At 45.1% G+C, this 23,987-nt stretch overlaps 1 protein-coding gene and 1 long non-coding RNA gene across 4 annotated transcripts in view; one reads left to right on the plus strand and one right to left on the minus strand.

The window, feature by feature from the left end:
* The window catches only part of LOC146080453 (uncharacterized), a 117,410-nt gene extending 106,139 nt beyond the window's left edge, over positions 1–11,271 (minus strand). For both annotated transcript variants that reach the window (XR_014474883.1, XR_014474882.1), the window contains exon 1: positions 11,056–11,271. This is a non-coding gene — a long non-coding RNA (uncharacterized LOC146080453). The remainder of the gene's footprint in view (positions 1–11,055) is intronic.
* Positions 1–23,987, plus strand: part of GALR1 (galanin receptor 1) — a 199,430-nt gene that overhangs the window by 161,899 nt on the left and 13,544 nt on the right. The window lies entirely within an intron of this gene.

The following is a 23,987-nucleotide window of genomic DNA, read 5'->3' on the forward strand; positions in this document are numbered from 1 at the left end:
GTAGCAATCACTTCCTCTGTAAATTCTACAAACTCTGGCTCCCCCAGCAGATTCCACGAGGTGGCCTCACCTTTACAGTGCAGGAATGCATCCCCCAGGTAACACAACTTGTCCTGTATGCTGGATACTCTCCACCCGCTGACCATCTGCTGAGCTTCTTCCCAGTACTTCCAGATATACTGCATTTTTCTGACAATAAATAACAGATCCGGCTTCCCAGCCTGCCGATACACTGAAGAACCTCCATCCCTGAGCTCCTCTGCTACAGGGGTCTTGAGGCATCGATTTTCTTTCCTTGGAAACATTTTCCCTTTCACAGGACTGACACCTGCTCACTTGCTGAACATCACCTTATTGCATTTTCCGTTTCCTTACATATGGTCTGATCCTCTGTTCTCTGTGCTTTCTGTGCTCGATGGTTGGTGTCTGAATGATCCCACTGTCGCTGCCGCCAAATGTGAGGGTACGAGTTCCTCAATCACTCAGACACCGAGCAGATGAAACCAAAATATGGTTTATTTTTATCACAGCACACACATGTAGATAAAGACAGGAACCAGAGGCAAATGTAGCATATAAACGTTATCGGGTAGCAGTCCAAATATGTCAGTCCTTGTAGCAGCCGTTCCAAAGCACAAAACTATCACTTAATCCACACAGCAGTGATAGCATATAAATCCACACGATACCTAGACAGAGCATAACCTCTTAGTCCAGGACAGTCCATCAATTCTCTCCTCCTGGCTAGTCTGCAAGTCATTTTAAAAACTTCTCAAATTCCCACGGTGATCGCATCATCTGTGGGGTTGCCCAAGTTCCTGATTGGTGGATTCAAGCATAAGGTATATCCCACCTTCAATCCACAGTTGTCCAACTGCTGCTCTCAACCCCTGCTGGGTGGGTTCCAGTAAGTCTGGAAGTGGCCAGGGATATGCAGAGCAGGATACAATACAACACAAGATTACGTTATGGGCTGATCACCCCCTGTGGTGCCGGGTTCCACTAAGTCTGGTATTGACACAAAGGAGCTGAAGGTAGAGACACAATCATAGTCGGATTACATTATGTCCTGATTACCCCCTGTGAACATTTCCTGTTGGTAGCAGGGGAATTGGATCACCCCCTGTGAAGATTGTCCCTCAGCTAACACCCTCCTGTGATAGCAGGAACAAAAGTATGGTAATGGGACATAACCTTTTGGTGAATTATTTCCTGGGTATTTCCTGGCAGACCATATTAGGGCAAGAGCGATCTGATCTGGAAATACACACAGATTTGGGGGATAGAAACATCTATGGAGAATAAGAGGGTACCGACGGACTAAAATAGTACATTAATTACTACACCTAATAAAATATAGTAATTACAGATTTACAGTGAGTATGATAACCTCACAAGGGGTCCCCCGTATTTTAAGAACCAGCCCCAGGCAAAACCAGCCAGCAGGGTAATGCCACAGCCGGGGGGAGACTTTTTTTATACAAGTCCCCCCCGGCCAAAGCATTCATCCCTACCGACCAGTCAGCCTGGCCAGGGGCCCTGGGGGAGTGGGGACCCCCCCAATGAAGGGGTCCCCCCCCTCCAGGACTTACCTGACCAGGCTGAAGCCTGGTACTGTCCCCGATGCCCCTGGGCGGTGGGCATCGGGCTGATTAAGTGCCAGCAAGCCTCCCCAGCAAGCTGGGACTTGGAGAACCACAAGTCCCAGCCTGCTGGGCATTAAAGGGCCCGCTGGCACTTGTAGTTCCACAGTTAAAAAAATAGTACACAAAACACACTGACACACATTTAAAATAAAACTTTAATATATACAAAGCCCACACATACTAATACTTACCTATCTTCTTCCCGTAGGTAGCCCTGGTCCTGATGTCCTGTGTCGTCTTCGGGATCCATGTCGACGTCCTTCTTCATGTCGACGTCGCTGTCGGCGATGGCGTCCCCGTCCGGATCCGACGAAATCCATGTGGAAGCTGTGGAAGGAAACCATACTCACCTGTCCCAGCGCGACGTAGTCCAGGTAAGTGTCTTGGCAAAAAACAAACCGACACCCCGAAACCAGCCGAACAGCTGAGCCGCACGGTACTCTGTGTACATTGTAGGGCTCCGCCTCCCGAATGCCGATATTGGCCGCCTTGCGGCCTAGCGGCTCCTGATTGGCCGCTAGGCCGCAAGGCGGCCAATAGCGGCATTCGGGAGGCGGAGCCGCACGATGTACACAGAGTACCGTGCGGCTCAGCTGTTCGGCTGGTTTCGGGGTGTCGTTTTTTTTTTTTTGCCAAGACACTTACCTGGACTACGTCGCGCTGGGACAGGTGAGTATGGTTTCCTTCCACAGCTTCCACATGGATTTCGTCGGACCCGGACACCGGACGCCATCGCCGACATCGACGTTGACATGAAGAAGGACGTCGACATGGATCCCGAAGACGACACAGGACATCAGGACCAGGGCTACCTACGGGAAGAAGATAGGTAAGTATTAGTATGTGTGGGCTTTGTATGTATTAAAGTTTTATTTTAAATGTGTGTCAGTGTGTTTTGTGTACTATTTTTTTAACTGTGGAACTACAAGTGCCAGCGGGCCCTTTAATGCCCAGCAGGCTGGGACTTGTGGTTCTCCAAGTCCCAGCTTGCTGGGGAGGCTTGCTGGCACTTGTAGTGCCACAGTAAAAAAACAATAGTTTAATCTTTTTTTTTACACTTAATCAGCCCGATGCCCACCGCCCAGGGGCATCGGGGACAGTACCAGGCTTCAGCCTGGTCAGGTAAGTCCTGGAGGGGGGGACCCCTTCATTGGGGGGGTCCCCACTCCCCCAGGGCCCCTGGCCAGGCTGACTGGTCGGTAGGGATGAATGCTTTGGCCGGGGGGGACTTGTATAAAAAGTCTCCCCCCGGCTGTGGCATTACCCTGCTGGCTGGTTTTGCCTGGGGCTGGTTCTTAAAATACGGGGGACCCCTAGTCATTTTGTCCCCCGTATTTTGGGAACCAGCCCCAGAGCAGGAGCCTGGGGCTGGTTGTTAAAAATCGGGGAACCCCTATTTGTCGGGTTCCCTGATTTTTAATTACCGGCTCCAGGCTCCGTCAGCCTGGTGCTGGTTTCGGCTGTGGGGGGGACCCCACGCCGGTTTTTTTTTTATATTTATTTATTTTTATATATTTTTTTACACCTTGCAGCCTGCACGGATCTGACTGATCCGTGCAGACTGCTAGAAAAATTCGTATTAGCGGCCGTATATATGGCCAGCTAATACGAATTGTTACACCATCGGAGGGTTACAAAGCAGTCGTACATGACTGCTTTGTAATTTCCCCTCCGGAACACGACTTTGCATACGACTAAAACAGTCGTATGCAGCCGTAGGGGAAATACTAATACGAAAAACTAGGTTTTTCATATTGGTAAATTTACCCCTATATCCCCAGTTTTCTTAACTTGATACTGAAATGTACTTGTATCAGAATTACCTTAATCTACATTGCTGCATAATTAGTCAGCACTTTCTAAATAAAAAGTTCTACATTATTTCTACTACTACTCCTGATGTTACGACTACTACTACTATTACTTACTACTAATAATAAGGTACTTGATTCCTAGCGTGGCACCTGTCGGGTCCCATCGCATACTATAACTTAAGGTATGCGATGGGACCTGACAGACCTGATTTTCGGGTTTTAAAGACCTTCCCATACAATTTAAAAATCGGTTGCATCGCATGCCATTACAATGGCGTGCGATGCGACACATGCCATTGCATACCCGCTGCCTTCACATACCCGCTGCCTCTCCCTTTCACCCACTCTCTGTCACCCTCTATCTCTCCCTGTAGCCAATGCCTTTCTCCATCTCCCTTTTCTGTCACTCACTGCCTCTCCATCTACCACAATCTCTCCCCTCACCTCTCTCCTATCGCCCAATGCCTCTTACTGTCATCTTCTGTCACCCATTGCCCCCTGACATTACCCACTTACTCCCCTGTCACCCATTTCCTGACACCACCCCCTGTTTTTCACTGTCATACTTTGTCTCCTACTGTCACCTACTGCCTCTCTATCTCTCACTATCTCCCCCATCACCCACTAACTTATCCTCTATCACTCCCCTGTGTCACTATCTCTCCATCACAATGTCTCTACCTCTTCAAGATATCACTCTTTCCTCTCCCTGTAACCTTTTCACTGTCACCCACTGCCTATCCTTGTCATTCCCACTGAGGCCACGGCCTTGTTGTGAGGCCACACAAACACTGTTCCAGGAGCAAGTCCAAATAACTCCTTCCCTTTTCCCTGTTATGGTGCCCCCCTATGTAATTTTGTTCTGGATCTGCCCCTGCACCTGATGCTAGCAGATTTTCATGGGACCTGGTTGCTGAGGCACGACTGGAACAGTGATGTATGGGACCACATCTGTAATGATTCCTTTTATGAAGCAAATGTAGACAGTAGTGCTGGTCAAGTGGAAGTGGTTAGCAGCATCCCATTACTCTATTGTGAGGGATTCATACCCAGATATTCAGTCATGGTCTTGGCTTTCCTGTGTCTAGGGTCTGCTGGTGCTTGCAAACTTACCCCAGTGGCACACTGTCTCTGTGAATCCTGCCTTGGCTGTGTGCAGGGGTGTGGTATATTACAGATGAAGCCTTCTTCAACTAGCCTTCTCTGGTAAGCCATGGCTCAGCAAGGCTTATTATCATCTATTGTTTTCAATACAATACATAGAACAATACAGCAGGGGATTATCAAGTCCGGCAGCCCTGGCTCAATTAATCCTATTAAAGGGATGGATGAGCATGGCTCTATCTGTAGGTCGACAATGTCTATGTTGACCACAAAAGGTCAACATGCACTAGGCTGACACATACAATATGTTGACACAAGCAAAAGGTTGGCCCCCCAATGTTTAGGGCCAGGTACCATGCTCTGCTTGGCACACTTTTCTGTTGCTAATGAGATTCCATGTGGATGGTAAAGTATGAAAGTTCAAAAAAAAATTAAAAAATTTCCCAAAAACTCACACCAACCTTTTTATGTGTCAACCATAGTCATGCTGAACTTTTCAAGTGAGGACCTTTTGACCATACTGACCAAATGTATATTGATAATGTACTGTTGACTAATAAGCAATAGAATTACTAGCATTATACTGATTATAAAAAAACACACTTATGTTCCAAAAAAGTTATTGCCATTCAAATTAAATATATTTTATTTAGCATTATGAACAGTGCCATAACTACAATATTTGCGCCCCCCCCCACTGAAATTTGGCAGTGCCCAACTGCCCCCCCACCCCCTTCACAAACACAGTTAAACCCCCCCCCCCCAGTAAAGTTAACCCCCTCTGCCTTACCCCTCCAAGAGCCGCTTCTGTAGGTTCCCGCACCTTGTCTGCGGTCCCGGCTCCAGCTTCTAATGAAAACGGACCATCACAAAATGTCCACTCCCATACAGCAGACATTTTTTGAGACATACGCAAAAACTGTCTGCTGTATGGGGATGGACATTCTGTGATGATTCGTTTAGAATAAAATGAAGCAGAAGCCAGGAGGGGACAGGGGAGCAGACAAGGTGCGGGAAGTGAACCTGCTACAGAAGCGGCAGGTCAGGTCCCGGCAGATAGCAGCGGCGGAGGCATTACTATAGCCCTGCAGAACCCCGGTGCCCACACCTACACAGCGCCTCCCCGCCACCACAGGGTCTGCGGGGCTATTGTTACGCCACTGATTATGAAACGATTGCTTTAGATAGTTTGTACAAATGAAGATATACAAGTTATAGAATGTAAAACATACAGTATGCAAAATAAGGTACAATGAAAGTATTTTCTCTGACTATATAGTTTCTTAGAACATCACAAATCTAGTGATGGAAAGATCATGCATAACAAAAAAAGAACCAGACCCAAATCTAAACAAGGTTATAAATAAATGTACAATGTGTCCAGAAACCAGTGGCAGAAGTTTAAACACTAACTCAAAACATTTGTCACAGGCTGGAACATCAGTATTATGTGCCAGCATTGTTCATCATCTCCGGAAAGAGGCATATGCTTCGAAAGACTCATAATGGCTCTTTCAGTGTTATAAATACTGTATATTTTAAACAGTGAACACAGTGTTATTAACACACACAGTCATTGTACAAATTTGTATGTATTAAGCTTCTATACTTCTTCAACAACATCAGGGCCATATAAAGCCTTGGGGGTGCCTGAGGCACTTAAGATGGGGGGGGGGAACGAAGACGACATTGGAGGGTGGTGTAAGTGGTGGTGGTGGGTTATATTTGATTATGCTTATCTCCCCGCATGACCCATTCCAGTTCATGAAACCTGATAGTCTTGTGTCTCTGTCTGCATTTCTGCTTGAAGTCTGACTACCTGGTCCTGCTGCTGCTGCTGCTGCTGCACAAGAGGGACAGCTAGTGATGTCAGAGACCTCCTGCCAGAGAGCCCTCAGGCAAGGGGGTGCCTGTGGTATGGTTTGTCCTGCTCCCCCTCCTAAATTTGGCTATGAACTACATTATTATGTTATTTTACATTTGTTTAACAACTATGGGGCCTGCTGTGAAGCCGGAAGTAAATTGGGCATATATTAATCAAACCAATCATGCACAGATAAAACACATATGTTCACCCATGCAGAGCTGAATTTACAAGCAAGCAAAGCATATGTGCCTGGTTTGTTAGTAGTCATTATCAACAATGTGCATTTTTCTCTACCATATATACTAGTTGAGAAATATAGGCTTATTTTTGCATATGTCTATGTAAAAACAGCCATCACAAGCCAGTTAACTCTTTAGTCATAAGTGTAGGTGTGCGTGGTTCCATTGTCTGAGCATGCACAGTGCAAACTGTACTGACACAACCGCACTGAAGAGAGACTGTTTCATTAAAGACCATTGGCAACTCTTTATGACATGCGATTGAAATCTGTACTACTTGGTTACCCACTAGACCAAGAGTCTTCAAACTATTTTGCTCTGGGACCCCATCAGACAATACAAATAATTACAGGATCCCAGCAAGTTATTGCAGACGGTCATCACATCACATGTGTAGTCAGCAGACAGCACACGCATGGCAGCATTGCGGAGGCACAAAATGATGTGAGAAGTCTAAAATAATATAACAAATTTTTCAGACTCCATGAATCACTGACTGACATTAGAGAAGTCATTAGCCTGATGGTCACAACATGGAGTCGCGACCCCATGCTGAGAAGGTCGGGACCCACTTTGGGGTCAGGGCCCACAGTCTGAGAACCGCTGCACTAGACGACATGCAAACCATATAATGTCACTCATAATTTCCCTAGAACTCCTGGTCAAACGATATTGTGCGTACACACTGAGCTATTTTACAAATGACTATATGTGAGTCGATTTCTGCTTAGTTTAATTACATGAGGACATATTGTTTATTGTTGGTAGCATACAGATTACACAATTTTCTCATTAGATACATCTTATAAATTGAATTTCTTGTAAAGATAAGAGAGTACTAGAGACCCACAAGAGTGTGCATTGCTAGCAATACAGAGAGGAATTTACTAAGATAGGAGTTCCATTAAAAACCATTATCAACCAATAAGATTATATATCTTCTAGAAGGTGCTAAAAAAAAAAAAAAAAAGAGATATATATGCCCTACCACCTAGATGGAAGAGTATATAGATAGGTGCTAGAGAGATGAATTGTTTGATGCTGAGCAGCTCACACCTGGGGGTGGTCAGATCCCTATAAATATTGGAACAAGAAAAAGAAAGATTGGTAGTAAATAAGAAGTATAATCTGATTGGTTGCTATGGTAAACTCTCATCTTAGTACCCCATAGTGCATACACACTGAGCAGTTTTAAGAATTTGTTTTAATGAATCATCATTGTAACTCTGCAACCCCTGTTTTTGCATACACTCCGGAGCATACTGCATGTTCTGGTGAGAGACGCACATTCATCTCTGTATCCACATCAATAACCTCAGCAATAGCACATTGCATCACTTGTAACACGCCTCCATCCTATTGTCTTGTCCAACTATGATGTAGTAGTCACTTAATACAACACTAGACTAACCATTGGTTGAGGTTAGGAAGCTCAACATCCTACTGTTCCCGGGTCATTTTGGCCCTTATTCTGGTTGGTGCGGCCAGAGCCGCACACGGTGCTCCGGCCGCACAAACCAATCCCCGCCCACGAGACGGATCGCCACGGCCGTCCGTACACGGACGGCTGGCGATCCGCATAAAAATGGTGGGGCGTACGCCTCCACCATGGTGGGAGCTGCCCCCTGCATTCGATGGTCGTCGACCATCGAAGGCAGGGCCGCACGCCACAGCAGCTCCCGCAAGCTGAGACCACACGGACAATCGTCCGTGTGATAGCTTGTATGGGGGCTGAGAGCTGACATCCGGCGACGTCAGCTTTCCGCCCCCATCAGTGGCGTCATAGCCTCATTACCATGCATACGCCCCGCGTTTGCATGGGAACGCCCATGAAACGCGGGGGGTATACATAGGGAAATGAGGGTATGAAGCCCCTCACGCCCCTATACGCCCCCTTTGCGGCGGACGAAATACGTCTGCGGCGAATGGGGCTGCACATGCGCAGATTGACCTCTGCGCATGTGCAGACTAAAAACATTGGCGGTACGGCCGCACGCGGGCCGTACCGCACGATGCAGAATAAGGGCCTAAGAGCTCACACTGCACTCTATGCTTACCTTTCAGCCAGAACTGCATGAACCATCATAAAAAATGCATCATTTAACTGGAGATATCCCCTTATGCAATGGTTTTCGGGGGTGACTAAATCGGGGCACTTCCTATAATAAAACGCATCCAATTGGTTCGCTTTTGCACGTCAACATTTTAACATTTCAAAGTGATAACTGATTTGATTTTTCCAGTACTTCCAATTTTCCTAGTAACGCAGAACACATGCTCTGACAGTACAGAGCTGAAGTTCCCAGGTTTGCTTCATGACCTCTGCTGATTGATTGTGCAAAGTACACACACTGCACACTTAGTAAGTGATATACTGTCAGCTTCAGTTATAAAGAATTTCCAAGCTGATGATTTTCTCATTACCATGGAATCTGGTCTCTTGCATAATGCAAAGTTATATTACTTGTTTTGGAAGTGTTCAAGGTGTTTATTTGAAAGATTGTATAGGCAGAAAAAGAGATAAGACATGTCTCTTCTAATTATGGCTATGACATTTTCAATTACTGTTTGAAGTGTTCTATTATTCCTCAGTGTTTGTTTACCATGGGGGAAATTTAACATGATGAGAGATTCAGAAAGTGAGAGATTTAGTAAGAAATCTCCAGTTTTTTTAAAGCAGCAATCATTTACACTGCAAAACCAGTTTGATTTTGAAGTGTAAATGATTGCCCCTTTTAAAAAAAACTGGATATTTCTTACCAAATCTTCCACTTTCTGAATCTCTCATCCTATTACATTTCAACCTTTGTGTTTGTTCATATTATTGATAACATGTATGATACTGACACTGATGCAGCATACTCCATATCTGCACTTAAGGACTATTTCAGACCTGATAACAAGGCTGCCGTTTTTGCAAAAGGACAAAACCATGCTACACTGCAGGTGAGGCAAAATGTAAAATGTGCAGAGAGAGAGAGAGAGAGTTAGATTTGGGTGGGGTGTGTTCGAACTGAAATTTAAATTGCCATGTAAGAATAAAGCAGCCATTATTTACTCTGCACAGAAACAAAATAACTCCCACAAATCTAACTAAAGCTGTGTACACACGGCAGCGATATATCGCTCAGTGTCCCGTTTGCATCAGCGTACAGAGATGGTCGCTAATGAAAAAGAAACTGCCGGGGAAGCCTGGCAGTGGAAATCAGCTGGTTGCAGGAGCATGTTCCTGCGACCAGCGATCACTAAGGGGAAAAAACAGGAAAAATATATCATCGGTGCACACTCCCAGTGCGGGCCATATGGTCACTCAGCGACCATATTGCCCACGATATTAGCAAATATCGCCCCCATGTGTACACACCATAATTCTGCAGATGTTACATCTGCTCTGCCTGCAGTGCAGCATGGTTTTGTCCACAGCATATAGAGCTAGAGCAGTTACCTTATTTTTTTCTACTAAGTGTTATGATTTTAGATCTGGATTAAAAAAAACACCTCACCATATTGTTCACAAATATTGGCCAAAGGATGGCTGGTTAAACGGAGCAATATAGCAGCGACACAAACACACAGCAGTTACTTTAAGAATATAGCACATCTATGAAACTTCATTCAATGAACTGATTCATTTAGAAAATTAAACAAATTTGAGAAGAGTTTTACCCCAAATGTCACTGTTGTGCTTCATATTCCACAGCCCCACACATAGGCTAGAATCCAACCACTTCTCCTACCACCGATCCAAAACATGTCCAATTCAATTCTGGGAACATGAAGTTTTGCTATGTTTCTGGATTTGAGTATGGTGGGTATTCATTTCAACTCACATGCCTTTGGGGTTTGTTTGGTTTCCAGGAAATTAAACACTCTCATCTCTGATAGATAGATAGATAGATAGATAGATAGATAGATAGATAGATAGATAGATAGATAGATAGATAGATAGATACTGCAGAACCATAAAATGATAACCAACTTTCTTATATTGTGTAGGTCCCTATATGTGCCATCAAAAGATCTCTGGACTCCACAAGACCTCTGAAGGTGTCCTTTTGAAAGCAGAACTAATACATTGGCTGCAAATAATTTAAGTACTTTAAATTGCTAAGTTAGGAATACCATGGCTCAGAACTGTTTCTACAACATATCCCACAGCTGTCTGATTAAAAAGAGACCTAGGGAGTTTAGAAGCCCAGGTAACACCTTGAACACTTAATTCTTCAAACCATTCTTCAACAGTTTTTGCATTGTGGTAAGGAATAACACCTTTTAAAAGATGCTGTTTGCATCACGGAATACTGTAGCATTTCCATGTAGTGGAGTAACTGGTTGCAGATATTTAAGATATTTAATTAAGTAGTACTTGTTAAAGTAACACTCACATGAATAGCAGTACTCAACTGTCCCAACTGAACATTGCCCAGAGCATCACACTTTCTCTGCCAGCTTGACTTCTTCCCATAATGCATCCACGTACCATCTATTTCTGTTGCTACACAGTGCAGTTCTGAAGCTTATGTGCCAATTGTGGGCACTTTTGGGGGTGGGCACTGGTCAGCAAGAGCACTATCACTGTTATGCAAACTGTGATGCACTGTGAGTTCTGTCACCTTTTTATCTTAGCCAGCATAAACTTTTTCAGCATCTGTGGAATTGGACCAAATGGGCTAGCCAAGGGTCAACGGTCACTAACTGCAAAATATTTGTACTGTTCTGCACTAAAAACCATCTTAAAAGTTTCTGTTGTCATAATGATTTAAACAGAGTAAACATAGTTGTTTGACAATAAATGGCTTCACCCAACCACTAACCATGAGTGAAAGAAAAGTTTGTGAGTTATCAGTCTTATTCTCTGACAAATGGCCAGAAAATCACAAATTCTGCTAGGGTATGTAAACTTATGAGCACAACTGTATATTTAGTCATAGTGCCTTATTTTAATCACAATATTTAATTGGCTATCTTTAAATGGAGGCTAATAACCAATCAATGAAGATGATAAAATTAAGACAAGGGAGTGACCCTTAAGCTGGGCATACATCAAGGCGATTTGGTCCAATTTCGGCCGATTGCGACCAATCGGCCCGTTAAATCGGACCAAATCGCCTCTCCCTGACATGTAGTCGGGTCCGATGCGCGGTCCCATGAGCATCGGACCCGACTAGGTGGTCGGACCGGCTGGCCGTTCTGGGACGGGCGGTAAGCAGGGACGCATGCGATCCATCACAACGGATCGCATGTGTCCCTGCCGCCGGAAGGTCCCGGCGGCTTGCAGTCCATCGGGTGTCCGTACACTGCTGCGAGACGTCGCAGGCAGTGTATGGGCACCTTAACTGTTGTGCATAGGGGTTATCTCACCTCTATATCCACCATTGTGGATAGGAAGTGCTACAATGTAGTAGCCACAGCAAGTCCTGTTCTGCTTTGTATACAGACTGTCACACACAATACACAAGTGCAGCTTACTCCTGCCAGGCATCCGCACTGCATGGTGTATTGAGCAAAGGCGTAACTACCATAGGTGCCAGGGGTGCAGCTGCTATGGGGCCCAGAGCTGAAGGGGGCCCATCTTTACTGTATAAGTTATATTTTCTATATACATTTATCGCAAATATTTGGCATATAGGGGCCCTTACAAACTTTTGCTATGGGGCCTGTGAATATCTAGTTACGCCCCTGGTATTGAGGTTAGATGTATGAGGATGCATTTGTAATGTACATTAAGAAATGTAAAACTTTGCTAATTTGCTATAAGAAGATTAAAAAAAAATTACCATTATCTTCGTTTGCCTAATTAGTAGGCCTTGTAAGGCAAAATACCTGCAAGAGCTAGAACAATGTGTGATATTAATTTAATGATTCATTTAAATAATTTCATAATCTCTTTGAAAAAAAAACTACCTTGTATTTTTAAACATATTAGAGTTGAAGATTAAACTAAATGAAACTAGATTACACTAATTACTGTCGTGTTATTCAGTTAAAATCTATCTGAAGAACCACTAATTGTCACACACCTTACATAGCAGTGAGAAAACGGAATACCTATTTGTTCTTTAATTCATCTAAATCATATTAAAAAGTGCCACCTATTTGCACTAGTCTTTTAATTTTAGCTTACTGTATTTCATGTATTTTTTTAAACAACCATCTAGATCAGTGTTTTTCAACCACTGTGCCGTGGCACACTAGTGTGCCCTGAGCTATTCCCAAGTATGCCACCTGATCTTGAGATGCCAAACCAATTTACAGCTACCACCAGTTCATCTGTTATTTACTGTTTTTTTTTTCTTTTCAAGTACAGGGCCAATGTATTTTATTTTTGTTACCTGTGGGGACCAGTGTGATTTTTTTAATATGGGGGCCAATAGGTTTTTTTTTTTTCCTGTGGGGGCCAATCTGTATTTCCCTGTGGGGATTTCATGGTGTGCCTTGGCAATTTTAAAATATTATTTAGTGTGCTGCAAGGTACAGTAAAAAAGGTTGAAAATCACTGATCTAGAGTCTATCTAGTTGTACACAATCACATTCTAAAACTCATATCCAGCAGCTATAATTGTGTGAGTCATTCTTGCTGACATTCAAACAGATATGCAGAGAAACACAATAATATATGTAATTGATCTGTTATTATGATCAGAAGCAGGTGGGCAGTGCATGGGTCATGTTGTGGTGAATGGTGTCACTATAGCCTCACTCCTTGGCTGATGACATAGCTTGCACACCCTAGCTTTGGCCCTGCTCAAAGGTGTCGCTATGGGGTTGCAGAGCTTGCGGGCTACACAGTCAGAGGGGTAGACACCAAACCATGGACTCCCTTGCAGTGAGAGAACCATTTTTGTGTAGTGCCTGGCACCACTCAGGCAGAATATCCATGGGCAGATAGACCAGTATCTCTGGGAATGCTGGGCACATGCCTCGAGACCACACCACTCCTATGAGGGCACTCCTGTTTTTGATGGTATATGTCAATTGTGCACATTCAGGAGGTTATTCTGGTTGGTGCGTAAATTTTCTAATTCTTTCGGAGCGGACCGCACGCCACGCTGTGCGGACATCGTACGAAGAAACGCCCACCGGTCCTCCGCATTTGGACGGACTCACTCTTTAAGAAGAGGTTGTGTTTACGGACGACATCCAAACCTTGCGTGTGAGGTGGACACACATATTCTGCACGGTCTTACAGTGTCAGAATGGACGGGAACCTGCCCGTACGCATATTTCCACAAAACATACTACTATCATCAGAACTCATACATCACACACATGACACACTTATGCAATTAGGCTACCTCATTAAAAAGGGATTGTTTTTAATGGTCATCTATTATTTTTCGAATTGATCATTAAACACATTACTATCATTTTAACCCTTACATCATGCAAAGTTCCAAACATTCTTTCTTGCCCCTTTACGCCCATGTGTTATGTATGCATGTATCATAAATTATTCTTCAAATGCAAACACACACATACTGTACACACCAACACACTATCTACATCTTTACATTACCCTTCACCCAGCCGTGCTTTCAGCATATATTTGTGTGTTTAGTAATGGTCCATTTAGGCTGCAATGGTTCCAATTGAAGCAATGAAAAGAGTGTAATTAATGAGTAATGAGTAGAGGAGTGGATTGTATTGTGTTCAGCTGACTGTGGTTCAGGTGCGGCCGTACTAATTGGGCGATCCGAATGCCTAGCGCATGACCGAGTGGTGTCCGCAAAGTGAAATTTGCTTATGAAGACCGCATATTTCCTGGCTGTTGGTTCGTTTGCAGTCGGTGTTCTGTCCGAATGCACGCCTACCAGAATTAGTGCACTCCCTCGTGTACGCCCATGTTTACGCCCAGTTTAGCCCACTTTGAAACTATGCCCCTGTGTAGTTCCGAATGACGCCCATATTACGCCCATATTTCACGAGTGAATGCAGTGCACATTTCTGTACGGTATTAGTGAGAACGAGTACGGAGACCGTGCGTGGCACAAGCGCATAGTGATGCCCACGCATGCGCAGACGGCTAAAAAACACCAACCGAAAGAATTCGGAAATTATCGCATCGACCAGAATAAGGCCCACAGTGTCAGTCGATCAAGTCCACATGTAACAGTGTATAAGATTTGACAGTGGCACGGGGGAGCGTCCTGCTTAAGGGTGTAATCTGCAAGGGGAGGGGGGGGGTCAAAGTCGTGTAGACACGGCAGCCTACACAGTTACTGGGGACAGCTTGCACCTCTGGGACCCCTGGAGTAAAGAAAACTGGGGTTGGGCAGTGAAATCACACACCCCCAGCCAAACTACACCCTCTCCTGGGGAGGCCACATCCATTTTATGCATGCTTTTAGAGTATTCCTGCCGCACCAGGAGCCTGTGAGGCGAATGACGTCTCTGGGGTTCTGAATCCATTCTGAAAATGTTTCACTCCTTTGTAGATATGAATGATCCCAGTTATTACAATACATACATAACTGCAATGGCAAATGCTGGATTTTACATACACACTCACACAAATTATAAGTGACAATACATTACATACACATACCAAGAAATATATAATGTACATACACACACACTCCTACAGCAGCAATATTTTGGAGAGAACAGGCAAGATATTTCTAAGCCCCACCAATCGTGGCAAACTGCAATGCTTCATGGGTTTATCTGGAAGGGTCAGGGCCAAAATGATGCATTTCTTATGGTTAGCATCACATTGGAGGAGTAATATTGTGCTGGGGTTTTATCCTCTGTCTGAGAGGGGAGGAAGTTCTGGTCATCCCCCATGCATGCGCTACTGCACTGCTTCTGTATGCAGCCTCATAGGCACATATTATCAATGCTCATACTGCAAAACAATTACAGAACAGTGCAATGATGTGCAAATAGCAAATGATGTGCAAATAGCAAAAATAAAACTATTTTTTTTTTTTTCATTTTAAATCAACAGTGGGATCACCACAATTGTCCTAACCTGACATGCGATTAAACTCAATAACTAAGCAAATCTATGTACAGGAGCAGTGATGTAGAAGAATTTCGGTGGTGACTCAGACCCTCTCGCTGGGGGGGTCGAATTTGGTCCCCCAGCTGAGGTTTGGGGTTTGCGCATGTGCGAATATGCACTTGTGGAAACCCACAGAGCAAATGACTTCAGTGAGGTTCACACTTCACGATGGATGGGCAGGAGGCGGACATGGGGAGGAAACAATGGAACGCCCAGCATTTTATCGGCATGCCCATAGAAACGCTGGGCGCACCACGGCGAATGCAGTCATGTGAATGCCTGCATGGGGGGCGGGCAGCGGATGTCACATGTTGTCAGTGCCCACCCAAATTTGTCGAGAGGTGTATGCTTGAAAAGTGAATCCAGGCTTGCTCCTCTGTGCGTACACATATACTCGCATGCTTATGCAGGGATTCAACTGGTGAAGGGGGGGGGGATGTGTGGGGTGGTGTTTACCTGCACAACAGGCAGCGAATATATGCTTCCCATTGAACAGGTTTGAATCGGGCCCTTGGTAACATCACATAAAATGAAAAAATCTGTGACCTTACTTCTCATCTAATAAATGTAGAAATCTAAGCTGGGAATCATCACTATTTCTAAAAGGTGAAATTATTGTTGTGACCCATAGACACAATATATAAACAGAGATCTTGCATGTGGAAAACTAACAACGATTACTCCCACACAAGTATTGGTGTAATCACATAAATGCAATGTACACAATTATGAGGAATGAGTCAGGTTTTATGCCGTGAATCAGACTTTAGTCTTCCTTTATTCACTGTTAAATTTGATCAAATGTTGTCTAGATATGCAAGAAACATAACACAATTTGAAATTGCTCTCTTGCTGTGATATAGGACCTTATTCTGGTTGACTTGCAATGCTGTGAATTCACAGCCTTGCTAGTCCCCCAGTAGCTGCCCGTCGAATGCTGGTCCACACCCCCCTTCTCCCTCGGATGCTGGGTTCGTTCGCATTGGCCTGTGAATGGATGTTTAACCACAGTTGCCTACCCTCCTGCATTCTGCAGGAGACTCCATGAAATAGCAGCAATCTCCCTCTCTCCATGATTAGTCTAGCAATCTCCCTCATTTCACCTAGCCCACATTACAGCGTTACATTATTGGGGAAAAAAGGAATGAGAGATAGATATAGTTACAGCAAATCATCATTCATCGCCATTTCCCAGCACTTTACCAAGTGTAGTAGCTCTTACTAACTGCTTTGGGGCTCATTTACATTTGGATATAAGGGGATTTTTGTAAGAACTTACCGTTCAAACTCCTTTCTCTGAGTCCATCCTGGTGACACAGCTCGACATTGGGATGTAGGAGGGTCTGCAGGAGCCAAGGCACCTATGCTGAAAGTCTTTGGGAGCAGTCTCCTCCCTTCTGCATCCCATGATGCTTCAGTTCAACATCTAAAGCACACTAGGATACATAACTCAGTACAATGCCTGAACATCTTATATACACACTCATATAACCATAACATGACAAACACATGAACGGTATAACTTACTGAGCATAAGGGAGGGATCGCTGTGTCACCAGGATGGACTCAGAGAAAGGGGTTCGAACGGTAAGTTCTTACAAAAATCCCCTTTTCTCTTTCGTCCATCCTAGTGACACAGCTCGACATTGGGACGTTCACTAGCCGGTTCTTTGGGAGGGTACGCTCAGACTGACAGTTCTCATCACTGCCTGCCCAAATGAAGCTTCCTCCAATGCGAACTCATGAAATCTGTAAAATTTGGTAAAGGTGTGAACAAAGGACCAAGTGGCAGCCCTACACAACTGCTCCACTGTAGCCCCATGACGCACAGCTCACGAGGAAGCAACTGACCTTAACCATCTAGCAAATGTCTGCTTAGAAGCAGGCCACCCTATTTTATGCACATCATACAGTACCAGGACCAAATCAGATTTCCGAATCTCCTTTACCCTTTCCACATAAATTTGCAAGGCGCGAACAACATCCAATTTCTTCAATTTGTCCCTATTTCTTGTCCCTCAGGCGGGGGAAAACACCGGAAGCACAATTTCCTGATTTAAGTGATAGGAAGATATTACCTTAGGTAGAAACTTAGGCACTGTTCGAAGCACAGCCCTATCATCGTGAAAAATAAAAAATGGAGACTTGCAGGACAAGGCTCCCAACTCTGACACACGCCTAGCCAGTTTCCACTAAACCAGGGCTGGGCAATTGCGGCCCTCCAGATGTTGATGAACTACATATCCCAGCATGCCTTGCATCAGTTTCAGCATGGCCACATAGCAAAACTAATGCAAAGCATCCTGGGATGTGTAGTACATCAACATCTGGAGGGCCGCAATTGCCCAGCCCTGCACTAAACATATTTAAGATCAGCTGATCTTAATGGTTCAAAAGGAGGATTCTGTAATACAGTCAGAACCAGAGACAAATCCCAAGGTGCCACAGGCTGCCTATATGGAGGTTTAAGTCTGGTCACACCCTATAAAATGGTCTGGACCTTAGGTAACAGAGATACCCTCTTCTGAAAGAAAATCAGATGTAAACCAAGTCCATCTGAGAATCCATCTTGCAGGAATTCCAAAAGTCTAGAAACCTTGAACCTAGAAGTGTGAACTCTCTGACGTTCACAACACCTGATGTAGATTTTCCATACCCGATGGTAATTTGCAGCTGACACAGGCTTACGAATCCTAAGCATAGTCCGGATAACTGCATCATAAAATCCTTTCTTTTTTAATAGGGAGGTTTCAGAAGCCACGCTGTAAAATTGAGACAAGCTAGGTTCAGGTGTAGAAACGGTCCTTGCCTTAGCAAATCCAGCCGAAGAAGAAGACGCCAAGATTCCATCGACAATCTCTGTATGTCAGAGTACCACGGCCTCCTGGGCCAGTCCAGTGCAATCAGAATAGCCTGCACCTTCTGGGACTTCACTCTCTTTAGTAAACACAGAATCATTGGAAACGGGGGGAACACATATACCAGGCTGAAATGCCATGGAACTGTCATGCATCCACTGCCCAAGCTGTCGGGTCCCTTGTTCGAGAACAAAACCACGGCACCTGACAGTTGTTCCTGGACACCATTAGGTCCACCTCTGGGAGCCCCGAGCGACCCACAATCTCCCGGAAAACCTCCTGATGAAGTGCCCATTCTCCCTCCAGCAGATCCGCCCTGTTGAGGTAATCCGCTTCTACATTCCGGATCCCCGGAATGAATACAGCCGATAGAGCAGGAATATTGATCTCTGCCCAGCTGAAAATCCGCAAGACTTCCTGCATTGCCATTTTGCTTCGAGTCCCGCCCTGATGATTTAGATAAGCCACAGTCGTGGCATTGTCTGACAGCACACGTAGAGGCAACCCCTTCAGAAGATCCTCCGCCTGCAGAAGGGTGTTCCAATCTGCCCAAAGCTCCAATATATTAATCGGCAGCCTGGATTCCTTCCAGGACCAGAGACCCTGCAACCATAGGTGAATGGCTACTGCCCCCCAACCCCTGAGACTGGCATCGGTTGTGACCACCAGCCAATCCCATGAGCAAAAGGAGCGCCCCAGCTGCAAAGTCTCCATGTCTGTCCACCAGATCCGGGATTCTCTTGACTCCTGATACAGAACCAACTGTTCCTGTTTCATAGTCTTTGCGTTTCTTGACCAACATGATAGGATGTTCCACTGAAAAATCCTAGAGTGAAACCTGGCAAACTGAAGTGTCTCGAAGGTTGCCACCATCTTGCTGAGTAATGTCACTCCCTGCCAAATTGTAGGGGCAGGAGCTTGTAAAATCATCAACACCAGCTGACGAATGTCCACTGCCTTGGATTCCAGCAGAAGCACCCTGTGAAGGTGGGTGTCCAAAATCACCCCCAGAAACTGCAGTCTCTGCGTGGGTGTCAAATAAGACTTACGAAAGTTTAACACCCACCCTTGGTCTTGTAAAAACTGCGTTGCAATGTTCAGATGTTCCTGAAGCTTTTCCGCAGACTCCGCCTTGAACAAAAGTTCGTCCAGAGAAGGTATAATTACTATTCCTCTCAGTCTGAGGGCCGCAGCCATGACAGCCATCACTTTTGTAGAGACCTTCGGGGCCGTAGCCAGACCAAATAGAAGAGCTTGGAATTGCAAATGAGTCTCCCCTATCACAAAGTGAAGTAAGGACTGATGTTCCTTGCAGATGGGTACAGGTAGGTAAGCATCCTGTATATCCACAGATGTTAGAAATTATCCCGGCTCTATGCTTGATATCACTGAATGTAGAGACTCCATGCAAAAATGATCCACGCATAGATGAAGATTTTAAGATTTTAAATTAAGAATAGGTCTGAAAGACCCATCTGGTTTGGGGACTAAGAAAAGGATTGAATAAAATCCCTTCTTACTTTCCTCCTGAGGTACCGGGACCACTACCCATTTTTCTTTGAGCGACAATGCTGCCCCCGAGAGGGCAGTCCGCATACTGGCGGCCCGTGGTAAAGGTGTAGGGGGAACCCCCCTGAGATTTATCTGGTAACCCTTGGAAACAATTGAATAAACCCAAGGATCCGTGGTGGGATTTTTTGTCCTGAAACTGCAGGAGGTGACCCCTCACTCTGAGCCCATCATGCAGAGGACTTATCCTCTCCTTTTGACACATGCTTCTTTGTAAAGGCCACGAACCGGGATTTGGGTGCCTTCCGTCTACTGGCTGGGAACCTACCTCTTCCTGCCTGTCCTCTGGAGGACGCTCCGCCCCGAAAAGAGGAGCGAAAGGATGGTTTAAAAACTCCAAATTTAGATCCTGAAGTGTTAGGTGTAGTGGGAAGAAATGTACTCTTCCCTCCAGTAGCCTGTTTTACAATGGCTTCCAGCTCTGTCCCAAAAAGCAACTCACCTTTAAAAGGTAAAGTTTCAAGTGACTTCTTGGACTCGCTGCCTGCTTCCCAGGCTTTTAGCCAAAGTGCTCTTCTAGCTGAAACAGACGTAGCGGAAACCTTGGACGCCATTCTTGCGACTTCTTCCCCAGCCTCACAAATGTACTCTGCTGCACATCTAAGCTTTTCAGCTAATGTAAAAGCCTCTGAATCAGGCTGGAGCTCACTGCCTAAGGCTTCTGCCCACTTAATCAACCCAAGCGGAGGCAATAATGGGACAAAGTGTGAAACCCATTCCTTCAAAAACTGCCTTAAGACATCCTTCCACTTTTTTTTCAACTGGATCCTTAAAGGCCGCACCCCACTGAACCATCAAAGCCGTGGCCTTGGACAATCTAGCCACAGGTGCATCTACCAAAGGAACCTTTTCCCATAACTTCACGTTTCTCAGGCATGGGGTACATACTAGCAAATCTCTTGGACATAACTAATCTTTTGTCAGAAGTTTTCCATGCTTCTCCCAGCAAGGAAACCATACCCTCATCAGAAGGAAAGGTCACAAAATCCCTGTAAATGTTCTTAAAAACACAGTGCGCAGGCACCTTGTCTTCCTCAGACAGATTTAACGTTTTACAGCCATAAAGGAGTTATTCTTATTAACACCTTGTGCAGTGTCCTGCATGACCTGCAATAAAACAGGGGCAATGGAGCCCATAGAAGTTTGGGAGGAAGAAATATGGCCAGGAGACTTCTCTCAGTTATCCCTCTGCCTGTTTAAAGCCTCTACTAAGGCATTCATGGCATTCATGGACCTACCAAATGCCGCAGCCCACGCAGGTTCAGACTGCTCAGACCTTTGGGCTTGCGCTCCAGCAGGCACACACTCACATGAGGGGCACAACTCCCCTTGATCCATCTGTTCACATGTTAATTTAACCCCACAAAACTTGCAGTTAAGTAACATGGCACACGCTCCCTCCTCCAAGGCAGCAGCATTACACCCTTCAGTGATATCTAATACACAGTGCACAATGTCGGGAAAGCAAAGAATCATGTAACCATGTACTTTTCTGTATGCTTTCTGCTGCCAGTGACCTCAGTGATCAGTGGGAGATGCACTTTCCAGAAGAAACTGCGCTCTCTGTACTCTGAAGAAAAAACCTTGTTTCAGCTCCAAAGCATGTAGAGAAAAGGCGCCAGTACACAGAGCAGTAGGAGACCAAGTCTCTGCTTCAGCGGGGAAGGATAGCCTTTTTGGAGCCTTTCCCCCTTTAGCCACTCCTACAAGTGTTTCTCCTTACCTCCGGTGTGTCCCCTTCTTTATGGGACCACTTGGAGTTGTCCAGCAGCGCTGGACTCTTGTAATAGACCTCACCTCCCTAGTGGGATTTAAGTCTGAGGTTTCAGTCTATAATTCCAAGATGGCGGCTGCCATCACGGGGGTGGGGGGTCCATCCCCCACGATCCCCTTCTATGCATGGAGCCGGTTCCCAGGGCCCAGGAAAACCTCTCTTGCATAGAGGTTAAGCGCTCTGCAGAGGGACCAGACAGCGTCCCTCTACACACATAGAGCTGACAGGACCCGCTTCTGTCAGCCTCTGCTGCACTCTCAAACTGGAAAACCTGCTCTAACTAGTGAGTTAATAAAATAATAAAAAAAAAAACTAGCTACTCTTGTTAAAAAAGCCAAAGAAAAAAAGGCGGCTGCAGCAGCAGCCGATCAGCATAGCACCCACTCCCGTGTGCACCTAAAATGGACTGAAGCATCATGGGATGCAGAAGGGAGGAGCCTGCTCCCAAAGACTTTCAGCATAGGTGCCTTGGCTCCTATGGACCCTCCTACATCCCAATGTCGAGCTGAGTCACCAGGATGAACGAAAGAGAAAAGTCAATTTAAAAGATTCCACGCAGATATAACAGTACACACCCACGATTCTATGTGCATCATTGACAACTTCTTTTCACAATCTCTCCGTATATGGAACTAGACATGCCCTTTGGGTGGAGCCTTTGGCATCCCCCTGCAAACTAGAATGCTTTTCTGTGAGAATTACTGTGCAGGGCCAATGTGGAGGTTAAAATGTTCCACCTCCCCATTAGTGGTGGTGGAACTCAGTTCCATCCCCTTCCCCCTCACTTTAACCCCTGGTTATGCCCTTTATAAAGACAGAAAATTAACAAAAAAACATACTTACATATATAAAAAAAAGAGGTGAAAACACCCTGTGCACCCATCCCGTGTTCAGCTCACGACAGAGCTGGACGCGGGGTGGGTGCACAGGGTGTTTTCATTTCTTCTTCTATATTTGTAAGTATATTTTTGTTACTTTTATGTCTTGATAGAGGGCATAACAGCCCAAAACATTTATTTAAACTCTATCTGAGTCTGAGTCTATCTCAGTATTATTCTTGCTGACTGCTGAATTTAGTCTTTTGAGTGCCGCCTGTTGGCCTACATTTCCCCTTTAGGGACTGAAGGCACCGGAGTTGATATTTAAAGTGAATTGCTAGTGCCGGGTGCACAGACATACAGTCACCGTACCAATGCAAAATAACATACAGGTGCAGCCACGCTCATTTTTACCCATTGACACCACTTGTTCCTGTTTGTTGTGTCAAAATCGCACCCACAGTGCAGAGTAACCTCATTGCGATATTGACACTCATGGCTACTGGATCGCACGTATCATGTGGGGATTGGTGCAGCAAGTTTGAGCGTAGATACATCTATACACTACTTATACTATACCTCCCAACACTGCATACAGCTAAATTAGGACTCCAAAAGGGGCATGGCTTTGCAGGAATGCTTTTATCATGATCCATGCCATTTTTTCCCACACCAATGGAAACTGTGGGTCTTGGGTGGAACAGCGGGAAAGCCCCCCAAATATTTAACTGCAAAATGAAAATCTGGACAGTTAGGAGGTACAGTATGTTTAACTGGTGGTTAGTAAAGCAAAAAAGAGCAAATGCTGTTTAGTAACTGCACCTTGGCTAAACCATGCTGTACTTTCTAAACAGTACGATTTACATGTCAACATTATTATAAACATATTTCTCTGAGTGGCCCACCCCGCGGCTTTGCCAGGAGTCAAGTAAAGGGGAATCTCGCGAATGGACGGTAGTTATTGCGAGATTCCTCTTAATCAACAGCAGCCAGAGACTGTCAGTCCTATTCAGCGGCAGCCGCATGAGCGTAGGACGGCTGCAGCAGGCCAATTTGTAAGATACATTTCTACATATGACCCCCGAAGGATTTTTTCCCCATACAAATGGCCCTGGGCTCCAAAAAGGATTCCCACCCCTGCTTTTTGTAGTGAGGACTGTAGCAAGTCCATGGTGAACAAAAAAAAGTATTGAGGTTGCCATGCCAGTAGGGGTTGAGGCCTGTATCCATTGTTGTAGGATGGCTTTTTTACCTACTGCCAAAATAAGTACAATAAGCTTTTTATCATATTTGC

This window comes from Crinia signifera, chromosome 5 (assembly GCF_055691185.1).
Source record: "Crinia signifera chromosome 5, ASM5569118v1, whole genome shotgun sequence".
NCBI lineage: Eukaryota > Metazoa > Chordata > Amphibia > Anura > Myobatrachidae > Crinia > Crinia signifera.